The sequence below is a fragment of the Cynoglossus semilaevis genome, chromosome 5 (assembly GCF_000523025.1).
Source record: "Cynoglossus semilaevis isolate Cse_v1.0 chromosome 5, Cse_v1.0, whole genome shotgun sequence".
Lineage (NCBI taxonomy): Eukaryota > Metazoa > Chordata > Actinopteri > Pleuronectiformes > Cynoglossidae > Cynoglossus > Cynoglossus semilaevis.
The window spans coordinates 5,439,510-5,453,009 of record NC_024311.1 but is presented as its reverse complement, the minus strand read 5'-3'; the positions used below and the strand labels follow the sequence as shown (position 1 = coordinate 5,453,009).

The following is a 13,500-nucleotide window of genomic DNA, read 5'->3' as shown; positions in this document are numbered from 1 at the left end:
ACTCAACCACACACACTCACACACACACAGGTCGGTGAAACAGGTCCCAGTAGAGGTCAGGACGGTCTCAGGTAACACACTCTCAGATGCTAAAGGGATTATTTCTGTAATCCAAAGCTGGAACATCTCCGCCACAGCTCTAGGTGTCACATTGTCTCACATCAGTGCTGCAGCTTCCCTGAAGTCATGTCCAGACTGAAAGAATTCACATCACATCATCAGGCACATCCAAACACATACAGGTGATGTTTCAAAAGAGAGGATTTTCCCTTTAAAGTTTGGGCAGCACAATTCATAGAATACTATAACGTCACATACCAAAGCAGCAAATATCACATTTTGCCCATAAAAGTGGAAAAGTAAAAAAAAAATTTTGCCCATGAAAGTGGAAAAGTAAAAAAATGTATTATTTTTAAGGCAATTTTACTTCTTAAGGTGGATTTTATTGAAAATATGTCCTCATTCACCCTGCTGTGTTTAAAAGACTACAGACAGTGTGTTGTTTTAAGGCAATTTTTCTGATTGGTTACACAATCATCAGACTTTACAATACAGACATAATCGATCCGAGACCTCATTTTGACATCTTCACTGATAACAGCCAACAATGTCTTCTTTTACTGTCTCCTACTTACTCCTGCCCGACAGCGCCTCCTTTGGTCTCTCTCACTTTATCTTCAAACTCTTCCTCTTATTCGCTCCTTTCTAACCCTCTCTATCCAGGTCAAAAATCTCAGCATCCTCATCTCTGTCCTCTCCAGTTCAGTCTCCTGTTTTTCATACAGAACTGCTGTCACTGAACCATTCATCATAGCGAGACACTGTCGTTCCTTTCAGTCCTGCTGCTGCCTTTCTGTCACCCTGTCACCCTGATGATGATGCTCGTCTGCATCCATTTCACCCTCACCCTGCATCATCTCCTCTGCCTAACTGTCTTCACCTTTATACTTAAACACAGGGGAAAGGACTGAAAACATTTATAGGTGGGTGTTGTTGGCATGTATACAAGGAAGTGAAGAAAAGATGTTAGCAGTGTAAAAAAAACGAATACACTTACTTTAATCCAGCACATCCACATCACACCAAACACATCATTATTTTCAAAATTACATTTAACAAATGAAACCTAAAAGTAGAACACTGATAGATTAACAGATGTTTAAGGTGGAAGTGAATCCAAGGTCAAATATGGCTAAGATAATGAACTTAGCGTTTTACACCATTGACTGCTGAGGTATCACACCCTGGTGGCAGCTGTGTTGTTTTGTTCTGCTCTGTTTATGCCATTTAAAACATGTTGCAGACAGAGGAGAGTTTGTACCTACAGTATCCATCTGGACCGCTTTCTCCACATTGATACACAAGAAAAAAAAAACAGGAAAATTAACTAACTTTTATCGTTTTATAACATAGTCGATGCATTTCATGTTTAGCATCATGTCTAGCTAGAGCCAGTGTATTCTCCAACTTAAAAACTTAAATTAAAATATTAAAATCACATTTTAAAAATGGTTCATTTTCATATATACATATACATGCAGGAAGAACATACCTGTTAAAACTCTCTATTCTACCTTAGTATAAAATTCTACACTAACGTCCATCTCTGTCCCGATGTCAGACTGTCTGAATCTGTTCCCACTCGTCACGTTCCAAAGAACAGCAGTCTTCCATGTTTGACGCTCACAGCTTCATCCAGGAATCACCGATGTCTACCTTCAGGTGTTATCATAATCCCTAATCCACTCACGGGGTTTTCAGCAGCTGTTGTCATATTCTCATCCTGTCAGTGTCGCAGACAGAGCTGCAGTCAGGCCAACTAGACATGGTGAGAAAGACTGGTTCATTCCTGACACGTTTTCTAGCCAATCACAGGAGACACCATTCACGGTCACTTTTGCACCTATAAGCCATTTGGACAGAGTCCACAGAGTTCTCACTGTGTGTGGTTACACTGAGGGAAGAAGTCACAGAACATGGATAGAAATCCTACTGGAAAACAGTCAGATGTACACAATCCAATGATTAAAAATACTCTTAAAAAAGGCCAAAATTAAAAAAAAGATGAGGTGAGATTTAAACCTGCTTACTGTCAAAAGGTCAACAGGTCATCAGGTCATCAGCGTGACTGCTACTAAACAGAGATGAAAAATATGACTCAGTCTTTCTGCTGTTTTAAAACCCTGAACCAATCAGAAACAGTCTTTGAAAGTCAAATGACAACTGTTTTTTTTTTCTTTTTCTCACGTCAGCGAAGTCTCTCATTAACACGATCATGTTTGTGTTTATTTCTTCACCTTCATAACAACTAACTGTAGAAAAACTGACTCTGTGAAACGGCCGACCAAATCAATCAGCGTTACACTGATATTCTTAGAACAACTTGGCTGCAGCTGTTTAATCCAAATAAAAGCAGCTGTATACTGGCAGCTGTTTAATCCAAATAAAAGCAGCCGTATACTGTACGTATATATATTTATATATATATCAGCTGGAGGATAATCAATGTGGCCCACAGTACAACACCGACAGATGTCTGCACTGGAACATTTGGCTCTGTTTCACTTTTACCAAGCACACTTGGTTATTGATCTGTGAAAAAGAAGCTCACACGCAGCATATCTGAGGGACACGGTTTGCTGAATAAGAGAGCCAAAATAAAAGTGGAGATTGTTTTTCTAACGTGGAGATCATGTGCTGAGGACAGGACTCTGAGCATGAGAGAAGTTCTACAATTTCATCTGTTTTTAGACTTGATTAAATCGTTTGTTTTTTTTTTGTTTTTTTTTTTTTGCATTGGGCCAGGAAAGAGAGAGGGGAAATGTGAAATATCCTGGAGCTCCAGCTGCAGCCGTGCTCCTACAGAGACGTTACCTCTGGGAAGGAAACAGGCGGCAAGATGTCAAAAAGGAAGTAGATTATAAGGGAGCAGCTGAGGGGGAGACACGGGGTAATAGAGCTGAAACGATGCCAGAAGAAGCCCAAGTTCTCCGAGTGGGTTTAGAATCAACCCAAGGGAGGAGCGGCCCACCCCGGGGACATCTGGTCTCCTTAGCACTGAACTAACTCTTCCATCATCTCCTGCAGCACATTCCCCGTCACCAACTTAGTTATTTGAGTTAAGCCCAGATCCATTCGCTGCACTTAAAGCACGGTGTGTTTAAAGAACAATCAAAGTTCAATATCCGTCCAACTCTCCTCAGCAGAGACAGCGGTGGCTAATATTAGAACATAACACAGAACCTACTCCTCCGGATAAATATATACTTGTAAGTGGAGGTGTTGGGGAAAAAACACAAATAAAAACAGGGAGCTGCAGGGGAAGGTCGTCGGAGGAGCCTCAGCTGTGCCGGGGAAATGAGAGCGAGCTTTAGCTCATTAAAGTGTCACACAGGACCACGTGTCAGAGACTGTCACCCTCAGCCAGGCTCCTGCACTTTGACGTTCTCACTCTGACGCCCACACACACACAAACACACACAGGGCAACACGGGCAGGTTTTACTAGAAGGAAGCTGCGATTTAAACGACCAGGTTAATGTGATCTACCTAAACCATTGTTTCCTAAAGACTGGGTCGCGACCCTCAGGTGGGTCGCAAGAGATTTTTTTTGGGTCGTCCCACATCATGCTTCCCAGGGGTTTACGAATAACATCGGTTGACTTGGATCGCAAAGGTTTGTGACTTTTAAAATATGGGTCCCCAGAATAAAAGCTTGGGAAACACTGACCTAAACTATAATATATATATATATATATATATATATATGGAAATATATATATAGTCATTTTTTAATTACTCCTGACGTACCAACACTTCCTGTGTGATCCTGATCTACTTCCTGGGCAGAGCCGATATAGACGGACCATTAGGGTTAGAAAGGAAAATCAATCCTTCAGACCAATTAATGACGAACAACACATGAAAAATTCATTAATGGCATGTGGACTACATCCAGCCTATACAGTTGGTGTCCGTGTTCTGATCGACCAACAATATTGTTGGACAATAATCATTTTCACATCAGTGCCAAATTATTCAACCCAACTGAAACCCTCCAACAATTCAAGGGTCAGAGGTCAGAGGCTGTTAAAGCTTTCTGGTTGTTTTTAAATCCATCCACATCACAAAATGATTCACCACAGAATGGTAATCTCCACAGCGTCCTCGTCTCCTCCACAGGCCTTTAATACGGCTCATTTCAAACCTTAACAAACTGCAGTGTGAACTCTGGTTAGATGACAAACTACAGACCAGGACAGGAAATATTCAGCTGAAATTACAGGATATTCATGAAGACAAATACATTACACTTAATTTGTACTATATTGATATTGATCCCATATTTAGGAAATGGTTGTGTTAGCAGCAGATATGCTGTTAACAGGCTGCCCCCAGCAAGCACCAAGCATGTGGTTCATCTAGGACTCGAACCCAGGACTCCGCCTCAGAGGGAGGCGTGCTAACTGTGACACTGGTATTTATTTGCTTGAATTAAAAAACATTTTTTAATAACAAAAATAGACACTGGGCTCAGGAAACATTGGTAAATGTGTGATTTAGTTGAGCCAGTTTTGCAGTTGCACCCATTAAATCAAAGTACATTCTAGTTTTTTATTTTGTTCAGTACACCATAGATTTTGTAAGGTACTGTCCAAGTGGGAACCAACGCAGAAACCTATTAACATCAGATTCCAGTTGTCATGCAGCATCTCTCTCTCTCTCTCTTTCAGTGCCTGATGATCCGCTGAAAGCCGCTTTTACCGTTGTTTTTTCAGAACAGACCTGCAGAAATGTGCTCGTGTGTCCTCTCTCATTGTACGTCCCGACTGTAGCCTGAGCCCGTCTGTGTACACACAGATTAACCACAAATGATCGCCAATTATGCTGCACTTTTCTGGGCTTTACTACGACTCAAAAGTGCTTTTCACTCTCTGTCACGCTCACCCATTTTCATCAAAAGCGCCGACTTTGTGATTCAGGTCTGACCCGCTCTGTACTCGGCCGATAATGGGAGGAGCAGGTGAACGACCTTTATCTGTGATGCAGCTCCAGCGTAGCTGGAAACACGGCAGCACGCATTCACTCACCTTTAACGACTCCTCCTCCTCTACATGTAAAACATAAAAGCACCATCCCACGCTCCCCGGCTGCTAATCATAGCACAAAGGAAGGCTGCAGTCAGCAGACTCTCCCATTGATCAGCTACAGAAAGCAGCGGGCGGCCATGACGGTTAGCTTTGTTCAAACAGGAAGAAGTTACAGCCCTGTGGCAGGTAAAGCATGGAAGTCAGACGCGTCAACAAAGCTCTGTCTGAGTGTGTGTGTGTGTGTGAGTGTGTGTCGCTGCTGCTGATGGCCTGTAGCAGCACATCACTAAAGACACGGGAATCAAAGAAAAACACTTGAATATCCTCCAACAGAGTCGAAACAGGATGAAGACTAAAACCCAACTCTTCAGTTCAAATCTAATCCCCCTTTAGTTTCCTGTTGGCTGTGACACGAACAGAGAGAATAAATGTCAACACAGATGTTGTACATTCACAGCATCTGTGGAAGTAGTTCACACATTCTTCATGAATAAGTGAGTAACCAATGAAAACCTCCGTGTCGAGGTAATTATATCTTCAGGCAACACATATGAAATGTAGCTAAAAAAAAGAAAAAGGCGTTTAAAATGACCTCATAATTATGTTGAGGAGTTGCAAAAAAAAAAACAACTTAAAAATAATAATAAAAAAAACGTAACTAAAAATCTGATTTTCATTCCCTGTTTATTTAGTGAATAATTAACCTAAAGAGAAAACTGAAATAAATATGAAACATTTATTGGGAATAACTGGGAATCAAACCAGCAAACTGGTGATCTCCCAACTGAAAAGTACCAATAATTTGAATTTTGCAAAAAAAAAAATTGTTTGCAGCTCAGAGTTCGTCTCAACACCAAATAACTATCTGCGTTTTCTTGTGTCGTTACGTCTCAACACCAAGTAACTATCTGCGTTTTCTTGTGACGTTAGTGCAATAAATCAATTATTTTTATCACTAGTGCAATAAATCAATTATTTTTCCTACCAAGACGGACCTGGACTTTCTTTCACCGATGTCTAGATGGTAATTTATATATATTTTTATATTTCTCAATAACAGTTTTAGTCATTACCGGTCGTCAGTGTTCAGTATCTTTGGTGAATTTATTTATCAGTTGCATCGTTATCAGCTGTGTGTCACACATGAAACAGGCTGTTGGTTGAACTGACACACAGCTCACATGGCTGAGCCCTCACAAAGACACATCAGGTTTTTCATCTCACTGCTCGCTCTCTCGCTCACTCTATCGCGCTCTCTTTCATTTCACCGTACTTTTGATCACACTTCAACCGGCTGTATTCTCCAAAAGATCAAAATCATTCATAAAAAAGGCTGCTGCTGCACTGTATGTGTGTGAGAGAGAAAGAGAGGAAGGGAGAGGGAGAGAGAGTAAATAAACAACACAGAGAGAGAGAGAGAGAGAGAGTAAATAAACAACACATACCAAATGAAGTGGTCAAACCTAATACTGCCTGAGGTTCACATACGCAGAGCAGCTCAGTCATGACGTCACGGACCACGTCAACGTGCTTGGCTTCATCACTGACAACTGAAGTTGCTCAGTCTGTGCAGGTTGGTGCAAATGCTCTGTGTCAGAATCAGCACCCAACACAGGGGGCGCCATCACCTCGGCTGTTTGAAGACCATGGAATTTGCAGATGCTCGTGAGCAAGGAAAAGTTAATTGACAAAACTCTCTATTAGCTAGCTGTTAGTTAGCATACATAATGAAACCCACTGAATATCAGAACTGCCACCTACTGGCCCTAGGAATTACTGTCTAAACCTTGCACACTAAAACCTGATCCGTTTTAGGATAAAGACAAACGTCAAGGACAACGGACAGTATACTGCCCCTAGTGTTCTGTACGAAAAGTGATTTTCCATTGTCTTTGTGCCAGGATATTCTTATTTGTAAAAACCTTGAACCTTCGTTTGGATCATTCTGATCAGTTTTCCTGTTGTTAAATATTGGAACTTCAAAATACCCGTCTCGTCTACTCTGTTACTGTAGTGAACTGAAGACGAGGCAGCAGCTCCACGTCGGCTCCACCACTTCAATGAGCACGAAATGCAATTTAATGAAAAGGTCGATTTTTAGCACGGCTCTCCCAAACCGAGTGTGTGTGTCTAGAAGTGGGGCACAAAGAACGGCGTGTTCTCCGCCCTATTGTGGCGCTGGCTGATAGAACTGAAGAGAGGCCGAACGCACTGGAGGGTCCTCAGAGTGATGAGGAGCCGCAGCCTGAGTGTCTACTTACTTATTATGGAAAAGGTGCAGCGGCAAATTGAATTACAGCCCTTCAGCAACACCTCGGGACATATTTAGCAGAAAAGCGACATGACATCACCACACCAGAACGCGGCTTCAGAAACGGGAGTGAGGTCGCTGCACATATATTAAAAACAAAGAAACGAAGGCAGAGATAAATCAGATGATTGATGGGAATCCATATAATTGGCAAATCAATAGGGGATTTAAGACAGGCCTCTGCAGCGTGAGTGGTCTGGTCTGAGAGCATGTGTGCTGACCACACTCTCCATTTAATCTAAACTGATGAGACGAGTACAGCGGCTCAGCAGCCGTGTCCTCTACTGACAGGTGGAAACAGATGGACGCAGCCCAACAACAGCGGAGCTTTGTGTCCAGTCCCACCTTCATCTGTGGTCATCACCATCCAGAGTGGTGCGGCCGTTGGACAGTTGAAATCCATGCCGTCTTCTTATTCTGAACAACTTTAAGCTTGCTGTACATTTTTTATGTTCGCACATTGTGGTTTTTGGCGTCTTAGACTTGACTGTTTGTCATGTCTCCAAAGGAAAACGTCTCATTTGTCCACTGGCAGCCTCCATCAACAACAGACAAAAGCATGCATGACCCGCCCCAATCTGTCTCTGATTGGCTAACACTCATCGTCTTNCTGCACTGGCCTCATTAAAAGACCCTTCTGTGAACACAGGTAACACAGCCGGGCTCCACTGACCGGTGGGATCAATAAGCTTATGATTGATTGAACCTTAGGTTAATGCCAGGAATGGAGGTAATGATATATGAAAACACAGAATCACAAAGACTTTAAACGACACGGCCTCGTTTACAAGCGTTCAGTTGACACAAAATGCTGAGTTCCTGCTCTGCTGTAGATTAGTGTAATGAATCAGGGGAGACTTTTATTTACGCTGCGTTAGAGCCAAGATAACATTATGGCAATGTGTTCATTTAACCAGTCCATTTCAATGTGAAAACATCGTGGTCTGACATGGCGTACGTCTCAGGAAAACCTCCATAAAGTACTGCATTTCTGCCATTAGAAACCCCTTCCTGTAAAAACTTTACATTTGACAGAGTTGGTGACGGAGCTTCAAAGGCTGATTCTCACTTTGAAGACTGGGAGTGACAGTTAACGTTACACAGCGTTTGAGTTGGAGTCACCGTGAGTCAAACAGAGAGGGGTTCCAAATAACATTAACAACTGTTCAGCAGCTTCATTACAGTCAGTGAGAGAAAGTACTGGATATTTTCATTCCTAGAACAACCTCTTCACACACACACACACACACACAGCTTCATACCCATGTCAGACCAGAACATGATCAGGTACAAGTTGTTTCCTCTACGCCGTTTTTTTTTTTTTTTTTGTAATTAATCCGCTTTAAAACTGCTGGGTTTTGAGGAGGTTAGGAGTCGTTGGCAGAATACAACCTGAGCTGACTGATGATTAGAGAGCTGATGACTCACACCTCACCACAACAAGTGAGAATTTGATGGAACATTGCAGCTAAAAATACCACCTAAAAATCCAACTTTCTTTGAAAAACAACAACAACAAAAAAAAAAAACAAAAACTGATAGATAATATAATTTTTACTTGTGATTTATAAAAAGAGAAAAGAACTCACAGAGACAAAAGTCCAAGCTACGTCACTGCTGAAACACCTCAAATGTCAAGTCTATATACAGTATGGTCACAGTGTGAATTAGTCACGGTTTCCAAAGGTTTGGTTTGGCGGGCCAGATTCAGCCTGTGAGCCGCCAGTTGATGACTACTGCCATAGATAACTTGGGTTATCTCTTTATATAACATTATGAGAGGACCATCACTTAGGTTTACGGAATGAAAACTCTTTACACAGTCTACAGTTGGGACACCAAAATGATTTGATTCTTATTGGACTGACAGCTGTCAATCAAACATCAACTCTCCAACATCCGTCTTCTTTCTGTGTCAATTCAAATGTACATCCATCCATGTCAGGCTCAGAGGCTGGGGCTAATCTGGGTATCATCAGGTGAGGACAGGTGCATCGTGGGAAGTTTTACCTGTCCATCACAGGGTCACATGAACACTCTCTCACACACACAGAGAACGTGCTAAGTCATCAGTTACCACCGAGGCTCGGATCGTTACGCCTCGATTGGCTCCAAGATAAGATGCGAGGTAGACGTCGGCCAATCAGCTGCCATCAGCTCCGCCTCTTGACTTCTTACGTCAACCTGCTAATCTTTCTGTAGAGCAGAGGACGTTACACCTCCACGGCCCCGTGGTGTGGCGGCTCATTTCAGCTCCGGTCCTGGATAATCTTGTGTCACCCAAATTACAGCAGCAACAGGAAGTGGTGGTGCCTGACTGCGTGTCTGTGGAGCTAATGAGTTACAGCCTGCAGTGTGTGGGACGACAGTGAGGCTGGCACTGGGAGCAAAGAAGAGCAGGATATTTGTGGAATTAGTCTCTGATGGCCAAGCAAGTGTGTGTGTGTCAGTGTGTGTGTGTCAGACACAAAACTGAACATCAAAGCTGTAAAAATGAGTGTCGAAAAACTCTGATCTACTGACAAGAAAACGTGTGTATGGGTGTGTTTTTGTTGATGGACGTGTGTGTGTAGGAAGTAAAGAGTATGTCTTCTCTCACTGTGACTATGATGGATTCCCACAGCACACACACACACACACTGTTAATGACATCCCACAGTGACCAAACACGACCACCTACAGAGTTCACACACACACACACACACACACACACACACACACACAGTTTGAGTCACCTCTTTTCTTTACATCTAGTCGACCAGATCAGACAGAGGATGTGAAATAATGACCTTGATAACAGGATTGTTTTATTATTCCAACTGCTTTTAACAATAAGGTCAAACACAGAAGAGTCTCCGTCGTCACATGACTGGGCCCTGGTTAGATACTGGCCAACCACAGCCTCCGTTAGTGAGGGTGACACAAAGACGTGTCAGGGTTTGGTAAATGAACAAACTCCTCTGACGGTCAGGACAACAAAGAACCACATGAAGATATCAACCAATCAAAAACAGGAGCTGGATTAAAAAAAAAAAAAAAAACGAACCTGGTCGCAAAGTTTGATTACGTGGGAACCAGAGAAGTAGAACATTACCACAGCAGTGTTCTGACTTCTTATTGACCTGCTTAGACATCTGAGGCCGGAAATCCAACAGAATGGTCTGTGTTACAACACAACACCAAGATACAGTAGGTGTTGGAGCGGTGCTACAGTGATGGTGTCAGCATTTCCTTTTCCCCGTGGAGAGAAGAGGAATCTAAAGTGAGTCCTTCATTTCATACGTCTTCTGTTTTATGCTCTTATATTCCATTGGTGAATTTAAACAGTACTTTGTCGTTACGCCTCGATTGGCTCCAAGATAAGATGCGAGGTAGACGTCGGCCAATCAGCTGCCATCAGCTCCGCCTCTTGACTTCTTACGTCAACCTGCTAATCTTTCTGTAGAGCAGAGGACGTTACACCTCCACGGCCCCGTGGTGTGGCGGCTCATTTCAGCTCCGGTCCTGGATAATCTTGTGTCACCCAAATTACAGCAGCAACAGGAAGTGGTGGTGCCTGACTGCGTGTCTGTGGAGCTAATGAGTTACAGCCTGCAGTGTGTGGGACGACAGTGAGGCTGGCACTGGGAGCAAAGAAGAGCAGGATATTTGTGGAATTAGTCTCTGGTGGCCAAGCAAGTGTGCGTGTGTCAGACACAAAACTGAACATCAAAGCTGTAAAAATGAGTGTCGAAAAACTCTGATCTACTGACAAGAAAACGTGTGTATGGGTGTGTTTTTGTTGATGGACGTGTGTGTGTAGGAAGTAAAGAGTATGTCTTCTCTCACTGTGACTATGATGAATTCCCACAGCACACACACACACACTGTTAATGACATCCCACAGTGACCAAACACGACCACCTACAGAGTTCACACACACACACACACACACACACAGTTTGAGTCACCTCTTTTCTTTACATCTAGTCGACCAGATCAGACAGAGGATGTGAAATAATGACCTTGATAACAGGATTGTTTTATTATTCCAACTGCTTTTAACAATAAGGTCAAACACAGAAGAGTCTCTGTCGTCACATGACTGGGCCCTGGTTAGATACTGGCCAACCACAGCCTCCGTTAGTGAGGGTGACACAAAGACGTGTCAGGGTTTGGTAAATGAACAAACTCCTCTGACGGTCAGGACAACAAAGAACCACATGAAGATATCAACCAATCAAAAACAGGAGCTGGATTCTACTTTAGAACATCTTTTACAGACAATTTTTTTTTTGTATTTTTCTTTTTTTAAAAAAAAAAAAAAAATACGAAATTTATGTTTCTACTGGGACAAAAATGTGAGCTCCTCAGAGGTGAGAACGTGTTTTGACCTTTGCTCACTCTGTCACACACACACTCACACACACACACACACAGAGTCCCAGTCAGCACAGATGGCCGTGCCACAGACCTCTCCTCACCCCCTGCACTCTGTCCCACTGCCTCTATAATTAATGTTTGACTCTTGCTCTGAGTTTGGCAGCAAATCAAGGATGTGTGCTTTTCATAAATATTTACAGAAATGTCCGTGAAATTTTTCACACACACGTCGGAGGACACGACAGCACAGAGAGCTTCCTGTCAACACACTCCATGAAGGAGGACGAACAGGAAGCGTTAAGAATCTCTTCCTCTGCAGGAACGAGAGCGGGGCTTTGATTAGACTGTCCCAATTTAGGGAGCTCAGTCTCAATCAGGCTACGTGTGTGTGTGTGTGTGTGTGTGTGTGTTCAAGCAACTCTTTGAGGATTTTCTTGCTGTAAAAACTCTTTTTCCAGCCCCAGTCCTGGTTTCATGTTGAAGGTAGGAGGTTGACTAAGACTCAGTAACCCGTCATTAACTGGTTGGGCTACAGCTACAGACAAGGCTTTAATGAAGGAGACGACGTGGAAAACATAAAAAAGAAAAAGTATGAATGAATTCTCCTCATCAAAACTAGAACCTGGAAATTAGTTAGCATACACAGCTCTTAGTCACCGCCTCTGAGACCACTGTGAGAGTAGAGCATTACAAATATGATTTAAACTAAGGGTGTCAAACATACGGCCCATGGGCCAAACTCAGCCCATTTCGGAGTTCAGTCTGGCCCGCATGATGAATTTTGAATGTAAGTTTATGTTTTGTAAAATTATATTTCATTAAATATGTACATAGTTTAATATCAAGTTTATTATGTGCATGAAAACAAACGGGGAAAATATTTAAAAGATTATAGGTAATTATGATATGATTGTACTAGTCCCGCCCACCTGACATCTAATTACCAACCCAAATGAGTTTGACACCCTGATTCAGTCAGACGAACGACACAAAATAATCTCTTCAATTCATTGTGACCTATGAGAAACATCTGAGTGTACAACAGTACTGCTGAAACACAGCAGAGCCTCAACCTGTTCAAAATAGTGTATTTGTCAAACACCCAAACCTGGGACACATTTACCACAGCCACATCAGCTGATGTGCCGTTTATGCATCCTCTTCCTTTTAACAACTTAGGTAAACAAAAACAGTCGTGGCTTGTAAGGAATTAGTTCATGTTGCACAAGACTTGGAACAGTATTTTCAGCAGAACGGCGTGTTTACACCAAGTGTGGTACAGCCTTCCAGTCCAACCTGGAAGTGTGGTTCAAAACAAACACAGTCCATTTTTACAAACCCCAGTGACCACCCTTGGTTTGGAGTACAACTAGTCCAAGGTTTGGTTATACTAAAATGAACCAGAAAATGTGGAGCTCTGTGGTTCATTTCTACATGAATGACTGGATAGATCACTGGACAGTCCTTCAGTTTAGGGACGGTTTAGGGACAGTCACTGGACAGTCCTTCAGTTTAGGGACAAGGACGGATATAAAAACAGACAACACACACAGTCAACTCACACCTTTGCTCCATTTACAGCAGTGTCTCATTAACCCAATCATGGAAGCTTTAGCTGGAGGAAACTGTCACTGTACCAGTGGAAAACCCACCCAGAAACCCTGTAGGTCAGATTTTAGGAACCACCAGGTCACTGCTGACATGCCACAGTAACAAAGAGGCAGACATAACCTACAGA

The 13,500-nt window shown here is 42.6% G+C and overlaps 1 protein-coding gene across 6 annotated transcripts in view; it reads right to left on the bottom strand.

Annotated features, from left to right (window-relative positions):
- The window catches only part of fam189a1 (family with sequence similarity 189 member A1), a 58,872-nt gene that overhangs the window by 44,458 nt on the left and 914 nt on the right, over positions 1–13,500 (bottom strand). The window lies entirely within an intron of this gene.